Consider the following 9,999-nt stretch of genomic DNA (forward strand, 5'->3'; position numbering starts at 1 on the left):
CACCCACTCACTCACTCACCCACTCACTCACCAATCACTCACTCACTCACCCACTCACTCACCCACTCACTCACCACCCACTCACTCACTCACCCACTCACTCACTCACTCACCCACTCAGCCACCCACTCACTCATTCATCAATCACTCACTCACCCACTCACTCACTCACCCACCCACCTACTCACTCACCCACTCACTCACTCACCCACTCACTCACTCACCCACTCACTCACCAATCACTCACTCACTCACCCACTCACTCACTCACCCACTCACTCACCCACTCACTCACTCACCACTCACTCACTCACTCACCACTCACTCACCCACCCATTCACCCACACACTCACTCACTCACCCACTCAGTCACCTACTCACTCACTCACCCGCTCACTCACTCACTTACCCACTCACTCACCCACTCACTCATCAATCACTCACCACTCACCCACCCACTCACCCGCTCAATCACTCACTCACCCACTCACTCACTCACCACTCACTCACTCACCACTCACTCACCCACTCACTCACCAACTCACTCACTCACTCACCCACCCACCCACTCACCCACTCACTCACTCACCCGCTCACTCACTCACCTACTCACTCACCTACTCACCCACTCAGTCACCTACTCACCCACTCACTCACCCACTCACTCACCTACTCACCCACTCACTCACCCACTCACTCATTCACTCACTCACTCACCCACTCACTCACTCACCCGCTCACTCACTCACCATTCACTCACCCACTCACTCACCAACTCACTCACTCACCCACCCACTCACCCACTCACTCACTCACCCGCTCACTCACTCACCTACTCACTCACCTACTCACCCACTCACTCACCTACTCACCCACTCACACACCCACTCACTCACCTACTCACCCACTCACTCACCCACTCACTCATTCACTCACTCACTCACCCACTCACTCACTCACCCGCTCACTCACTCACTCACCACTCACTCACTCACTCACCACTCACTCACCCACCCACCCATTCACTCACTCACCCGCTCACTCACTCACCACTCACTCACCCACCCACTCACTCACCCGCTCACTCACCCGCTCACTCACTCACTCACCACTCACTCACCCACTCACTCACTCACTCACCCACTCACTCACTCACCCACTCACTCACTCACCCACTCACTCACCCACTCACTCACTCACCAATCACTCACCAATCACTCACCACTCACTCACCCACTCACTCACCCACTCACTTACTCACCCACCGAGTCACTCACTCACCACTCACTCACCCACTCACTCACCCACTCACTCAACACCCACTCACTCACCCACTCACCACTCACTCACCCACTCACCACTCACTCACCACTCACTCTCCACTCACCCACTCACCCACTCACTCACCACTCATCCATTCACTCACTCACCCACCCACTCACTCACTCACCCACTCACTCACCCACTCACGCACCACTCACTCAACAATCACCCACCCACTCACTACTCACTCACCCACTCACCACTCACTCACCACTCACCCACTCACTCACTCACCACTCATCCATTCACTCACCCACTCACCACTCACTCTCCACTCACTCACTCACCCACTCACCCACCCACTCACTCACCAATCACCCACCCACTCGCTCACTCACCTACGCACTCACCCACTCACCCACCACTCACTCACCCACTAACCACTCACCCACTCACCACTCACCCACTCACTCACCACTCACTGACTCACTTACTCACCCACTCTGATGTGAGTGGGTGAGTCTGTGTGTGTGTCTGTGTGTGAGTCTGTGTATGTGTGTGTCTATGTGTGTGAGTTTGTGTATGTGTCTGTGTGTTTGTCTGTGTGTGTCTTTGTGTGAGTCTGTGTGTGAGTCTGTGTGTGTGTCTGTGTGTGTGTCTATGTGAGTGGGTGAGTATGTGTGTGTGTCTGTGTGTGTGTCTGTGTGTATGTGTGTCTATGTGTGTCTATGTGAGTGTGTGTGTGTCTGTGTGTGTGTCTGTATTTGTGTGTGTGTCTATGTGTGTGTGTGTCTGTGTGTGTCTGTGTGTGTCTATGTGTGTGTATCTGTGTGTGTGTGTGTGTCTGTGTGTGTCTGTGTGTGTGTCTATGTGTGCGTGTCTGTGTGTGTGTGTATCTGTGTGTGTCTATGTTATTGTGTGAGTCTGTGTTTGTGTCTGTGTGTGTTTGTGTGTGTGTGTGAGACTGTGTGTGTGTGTCTTTGTGTGTGTGTGAGTCTGGGTGTGAGTCTGGGTGTGGTTGTCACGTCCTCTGTTTATTATTTAAGTTTTCTCTGAATAACAAATCCACTATTTGGGGAGTGGTGGTGCAGTGGTTAGCGCACTGTGTGTAGGGAGTGGTGGTGCAGTGGTTAGCGCACTGTGTGTGTGAGTGGGGAGTGGTGGTGCAGTGGTTAGCGCACTGTGTGTGTGTGGGGGGAGTGGTGGTGCAGTGGTTAGCGCACTGTGTGTGTGTGGGGGGAGTGGTGGTGCAGTGGTTAGCGCACTGTGTGTGTGTGGGGAGCGGTGGTGCAGTGGTTAGCGCACTGTGTGTGTGTGGGGAGTGGTGGTGCAGTGGTTAGCGCACTGTGTGTGTACCAGGTCATACCACTTGCCCCTACAGCCTGCTAGAGGCTACCTGGGGGTAGCTTTGTCTGTAGCTGTGTAACTGCACTTGCCCCTACAGCCCTGCTAGACGCTACCTGGGGGAGCTTTGGCTGTGTCTGTGTGTAACTGCACTTGCCCCTACAGCCCTGCTAGAGGCTACCTGTGGGACCTTTGTCTGTAGCTGTGTAACCTCACTTGCCCCTACAGCCCTGCTAGAGGCTACCTGGGGGAGCTTTGTCTGTGTCTGTGTCTCAGCACTTGCCCCTACAGCCCTGCCAGAGGCTACCTGGGGGAGCTTTGTCTGTGTCTGTGTAACAGCACTTGCCCCTACAGCCCTGCTAGAGGCTACCTGGGGGACCTTTGTCTGTAGCTGTGTCTCTGAATACGAGAGAAAGTGGGTGTATGTGTTTTCTTAAGGGGCGTCAACATCGTGAAAATTTAATTATAGTTTGAGAAACATGCAAATATATATACACCCACTCACTCACCACTCACCTACTCACTCACCTACTCCTCACCCACTCACCCACCCACTCACTCACTCACCTACTCACTCACCTACTCACCCACTCACTCACCCTCTCACTCACCCACTCACTCACCTACTCACTCACCTACTCACCCACTCACTCACCCAATCACTCACCCACTCACTCACCTACTCACTCACCTACTCACCCACTCACTCACTCACCTACTCACCTACTCACTCACCCACTCACTCACCTACTCACTCACCCACTCACCTACTCACTCACCCACTCACTCACCCACTCACTCACCCACTCACTCACCTACTCACTCACCTACTCACTCACCTACTCACTCACCTACTCACCCACTCACTCACCTACTCACTCACCCACTCACTCAGCTACTCACCCACTCACTCAACTACTCACTCACCTACTCACCCACTCACTCACCCACTCACTCACCCACTCACTCACCTACTCACACACTCACTCACCTACTCACTTACCTACTCACCCACTCAACTCACCTACTCACCCACTCACTCACCTACTCACCTACTCACTCACCTACTCACTCACCTACCCACTCACCTATTCACTCACCTACTCACCCACTCACTCACCCACTCACTCACCCACTCACTCACCTACTCACTCACCTACTCACCCACTCACTCACCCACTCACTCACCTGCTCACCCACTCATTCACCCACTCACTCACCCACTCACTCACCTACTCACCCACTCACTCACCCACTCACCCACTCACTCACTCACTCACCTACTCACCCACTCACTCACCTACTCACTCACCTACTCACCCACTCACTCACCCACTCACTCACCCACTCACTCACCTACTCACTCACTAACCCACTCACTCACCTACTCACACACTCACTCACCTACTCACTTACCTACTCACCCACTCACTCACCCACTCACTCATTCACTCACCTACTCACTCACCTACTCACCCACTCACTCACCTACTCACTCACCTACTCACTCACCTACTCACCCACTCACTCACCTACTCACTCACCTACTCACCCATTCACTCACCTACTCACCCACTCACTCATTCACTCACCTACTCACTCACCTACTCACCCACTCACTCACCTACTCACTCACTCACTCACCTACTCACTCACCTACTCACCCATTCACTCACTCACCTACTCACCTACTCACTCACGTACTCACTCACCTACTCACCCACTCACTCACCTACTCACTCACCTACTCACCTATTCACTCACCTACTCACTCACTCACTCACCCACTCACTCACCCACTCACTCACTCACTTACCTACTCACCCACTCACTCACCTACTCACCCATTCACTCACCTACTCACTCACCTACTCACCCACTCACCCAATCACTCACTCACCCACTCACTCACCCACTCACTCACCCACTCACCCACTTACCTACTCACCCACCTACTCACTCACTCACCCACTCACTCACCCACTCACTCACTCACTCACCTATTCACTCACCCACTCACTCACCTACTTACTCACCTACTCACCCATTCACTCACCTACTCACTTACCTACTCACCCACTCACCTATTCACTCACCCACTCACTCACCTACTCACTCACCTACTCACTCACCTACTCACCCATTCACTCACCTACTCACTCACCTACTCACCCACTCACCTACTCACTCACCCACTCACTCACCTACTCACTCACCTACTCACCCACTCACTCACCCACTCACTCACCTACTCACTCACCTACTCACTCACCTACTCACTCACTCACCCACTCACTCACCTACTCACTCACCTACTCACCCATTCACTAACCTCCTCACTCACCTACTCACCCATTCACCCACTTACTCACTCACCTACTCACCCATTCACTCACCTACTCACTCACCTACTCACTCACCTACTCACTCACTCACCCACTCACTCACCTACTCACTCACCTACTCACCCTTTCACTCACCTCCTCACCCACTCACTCACCTACTCACTCACCTACTCACTCACCCACTCACTCACCTACTCACCCACTCACTCAACTACTCACTCACCTACTCACCCACTCACTCACCCACTCACTCACCTACTCACCCACTCACTCACCCACTCACTCATTCACTCACCTACTCACTCACCTACTCACCCACTCACTCACCTACTCACTCACCTACTCACTCACCTACTCACCCACTCACTCACCTACTCACTCACCTACTCACCCATTCACTCACCTACTCACCCACTCACTCATCCACTCTCTCATTCACTCACCTACTCAATCACCTACTCACCCACTCACTCACATACTCACTCACCTACTCACCCACTCACTCACCTACTCACTAACCTGCTCACCCACTTACTCACCTACTCACCCACTCACTCACCTACTCACTCACCTACTCACTCACCCACTTACCCACCACTCACTCACATACTCACCCACTCACTCACCTACTCAACCACTCACTCACCTACTCACTCACCTACTCACCCACTCACTCACCGACTCACTCACTCACTCACCTACTCATTCACCTACTCACTCACCTACTCACCCACTCACTCACCTACTCACCCACTTACTCACCCACTCACCTACTCACTCACCCACTCACCTACTCACTCACCTACTCACTCATTCACCCACTCACCTACTCACTCATTCACCCACTCACCTACTCACTCACCTACTCACTCACTCACTCACCCACTCACTCACCTACTCACTCCACCTACTCACCCACTCACTCACCCACTCACTCACCCACTCACTCATTCACCCACTCACTCACCTACTCACCCACTCACTCACCTACTCACTCACCTACTCACCCATTCACTCACCTACTCACTCACCTACTCATCCACTCACTCACCCACTCACTCACCTACTCACTCACTCGCCTACTCACCCACTCACTCACCTACTCACTTACCCACTCACTCACCTACTCACTCACTCACTCACCCACTCACTCACCTACTCACTCACCTACTCACTCACATACTCACTCACTCACTTACCTACTCACTCACTCACCCACTCACTCACCTACTCACTCACCTACTCACTCACTCACCCATTCACTCACCTACTCACTCACCTACTCACCCACTCGCTCCCCTACTCACTCACACACTCACCCACTCACTCACCTACTCACTCACTCACCCACCCACTCACCTACTCACTCACCTACTCACCCACTCACTCACCTACTCACCCACTCACTCACTCACCCACTCAGTCACACACTCACTCACCTACTCACTCACCTACTCACCCACTCACTCACCCACTCACTCACTCACCTACTCACTCACCTACTCACCCACTCACTCACCTACTCACTCACCTACTCACTCACCTACTCACTCACCTACTCACCCACTCACTCACCTACTCACTCACTCACCTACTCACTCACTCACTCACCTACTCACTCACCCACTACCTCACCTACTTACTCACCCACTCACTCACCTACTCAATCACCCACTTACTCACCTACTCACTCACACAGTAACTCACTCACCTACTCACTCACCCACTTACTCACCCACTCACCCACCTACTCACTCACCCACTCACCCACCCACTCACCCACCGACTCACTCACCCACCCACTCACCTGCTCACTCACCTACTCACTCACTCACCCACTCCCTCACCCACTCACTCACCAACCCACCGACTCACTCACCCACCCACTCACCTGCTCACTCACCTACTCACCCACTCACCTACTCACCCACCTACTCACCCACCTACTCACTCACCCACCCACTCACCCACTCACTCACTCACCTACTCACTCACCTACTCACCCACTCACTCACCCACTCACTCACCTACTCACTCACCCACTCATTCACCTACTCACCCACTCACTCACTCACTCACCCACTCAGTCACCGACTCACTCACCAACTCACTCACCTACTCACTCACTCACTCACCTACTCACTCACTCACCTACTCACTCACCTACTCACCCACTCACTCACCTACTCACCTACTCACTCACCTACTCACTCACCTACTCACCCACTCACTCACCTACTCACCTACTCACTCACCTACTCACTCACCCACTCACTCACCTACTCAATCACCCACTTACTCACCTACTCACTCACACACTAACTCACTCACCTACTCACTCACCCACTCACTCACCCACTCACTCACCTACTCACTCACCCACCCACTCACCCACCGACTCACTCACCCACCCACTCACCTGCTCACTCACCTACTCACTCACTCACCCACCCGCTCACCCACTCACTCACTCACTCACCTACTCACTCATCCACCTACTCACCCACCTACTCACTCACCCACCCACTCACCCACTCACTCACTCACCTACTCACTCACCTACTCATTCACACACTCACTCACCTACTCACCAACTCACTCACCCACTCACTCACTCACCACCTCACTCACTCACCTACTCACTCACCCACCCACTCACCCACTCACTCACTCGCCTAATTACTCACGTACTCACTCACCCACCCACTCACCTACTCGCTCACCTACTCACTCACTCACCCAACCACTCATTCACTCACTTATTCACGCACTCACTCACTCCCTCATTCACCCACTTATTCACTCAGTCACTCAGTCACTCACTCTCCCACTCACTCATTCATTCACTCACTCTTTCACCCACTCACTCATTCATTCACTCAGTCACTCACTCTCCCACTCAATCACTCACCCACGCATTCACTCACTCAATCAGTCACTCAGTCACTCTTTAACTCACTCATTCATTCACTCACGCACTCATTCACTTACTCTCCCACTCACTCATTCACTCACTCATTCACCCACTCACTCATTCATTCACTCAGTCACTCACTCAATGACTTACCCCTACAGCCCTGCTAGAGGTTACCTGGGGGTAGCTGAGTGAGTGAGTGGGTGAGTGAGTGAGTGGGTGAGTGGGTGAGTGAGTGGGTGAGTGGGTGGGTGAGTGAGTGAGTGAGTAGGTGAGTGAGTGAGTGAGTGGGTGAGTGGGTGAGAGGGTGGGTGAGTGAGTGAGTGGGTGAGTGAGTGAGTGAGTGGGTGAGTGAGTGAGTGGGTGAGAGGGTGGGTGAGTGAGTGAGTGGGTGAGTGAGTGAGTGAATGAGTGAGTTGGAGAGTGAGTGAAAGACTGCGTGAGTGAATGAATGAGTGGGTGAAAGAGTGACTGAGTGAATCAGTGAGTGAGTGAGTGGGTGAGTAAGTGGGTGAGTTAGTGAATGAATGAGTGAATGAACTAGTGAATGAATGAGTGAGTGAATGAGTGAGTGAATGAGTGGATGAACGAATGAGTGAGTGACTGACTGAGTGAATGAATGAGTGAGTGAATGAATGAGTGAATGAGTGAGTGACTGAGTGAATGAGTGAATGAGTGAGTGAATGAATGAATGAGTGAATGAGGTAGATTGTGAGACAGCTTTCCCGCTCACCACCACCGTCAGTGGCGCAATAATATTTCCTTCCCTGTGTGGTGACGTCACAGACATCCGTGGTGACGTGGGTGGGTGAGTAAGTTGGTGAGTGAGTGAGTGACTGGGTGAGTGAGTGAGTGACTGGGTGAGTGAGTGAGTGACTGGGTGAGTGAGTGGGTGAGTGAGTTGTGAGTGAGTGGATCAGTGAGTGAGTGAGTTGGTGAGTGAGTGCATCAGTGAGTGAGTGGGTGAGTGAGTGAGTGAGTGGGTGAGTGAGTGAGTGGGTAAGTTGGTGAGTGAGTGGGTGAGTGAGTGGGTAAGTTGGTGAGTGAGTGAGTTGGTGGGTGAGTGAGTGCGTGAGTGAGTGGATCAGTGAGTGAGTGAGTGGGTGAGTGGGTGAGTGAGTGGGTGAGTGGGTGAGTGAGTGGGTGAGTGAGTGGGTGAGTGAGTGGGTGAGTGAGTGAGTGAGTGGGTGAGTGAGTGGGTGAGTGAGTGAGTGAGTGCGTGAGTGAGTGAGTGAGTGGGTGGGTGAGAGAGTTGGTGAGTGAGTTGGTGAGTGAGTGAGTTGGTGAGTGAGTGAGTTGGTGAGTGAGTGAGTGGGTGAGTTGGTGAGTCAGTGGGTGAGTGAGTGGGTGAGTGAGTGAGTGAGTGGGTGAGTGAGTGAGTGGGTGGGTGAGTGAGTGAGTTGGTGGGTGAGTGCGTGAGTGAGTGGGTGAGTGAGTGAGTGGGTGAGTGAGTGAGTGGGTGAGTGAGTGAGTGAGTAGGTGGGTGAGTGGGTGAGTGAGTGAGTGAGTGGGTGAGTGAGTGAGTGAGTGACAGGGTGGGTGAGTGAGTTAGTGGGTGAGTGAGTGGTGAGTGAGTGGGTGGGTGAGTGACTGGGTGGGTGAGTGAGTTAGTGGGTGAGTGAGTGGGTAAGTTGGTGAGTGAGTGGGTGAGTGAGTGAGTGGGTGAGTGAGTGAGTGAGTGGGTGAGTGAGTGAGTGAGTGGGTGAGTGAGTGAGTGAGTGACTGGGTGGGTGAGTGAATTAGTGGGTGAGTGAGTGGGTAAGTTGGTGAGTGAGTGGGTGAGTGAGTGAGTGGGTGAGTGAGTGAGTGAGTGGGTGAGTTAGTGGGTGAGTGAGTGGGTAAGTTGGTGAGTGAGTGGGTGAGTGAGTGAGTGGGTGAGTGAGTGAGTGAGTGGGTGGGTGAGTAAGTGAGTGAGTGACTGGGTGGGTGAGTGAGTTAGTGGGTGAGTGAGTGGTGAGTGGTGAGTTAGTGGGTGGGTGAGTGGGTGAGTGAGTGGGTGAGTGAGTGGGTGAGTGAGTGAGTGGGTGGGTGAGTGGGTGAGTGAGTGAGTGAGTGAGAGAGTGAGTGAGTGAGTGGGTGAGTGAGTGGGTGGGTGAGTGAGTGAGTGGGTGAGTGGGTAAGTTGGTGAGTGAG

This window comes from Petromyzon marinus, chromosome 71, assembly GCF_048934315.1.
Source record: "Petromyzon marinus isolate PM22_M1 ecotype Great Lakes invasive population chromosome 71, UKy_Petmar_22M1.pri1.0, whole genome shotgun sequence".
NCBI lineage: Eukaryota > Metazoa > Chordata > Hyperoartia > Petromyzontiformes > Petromyzontidae > Petromyzon > Petromyzon marinus.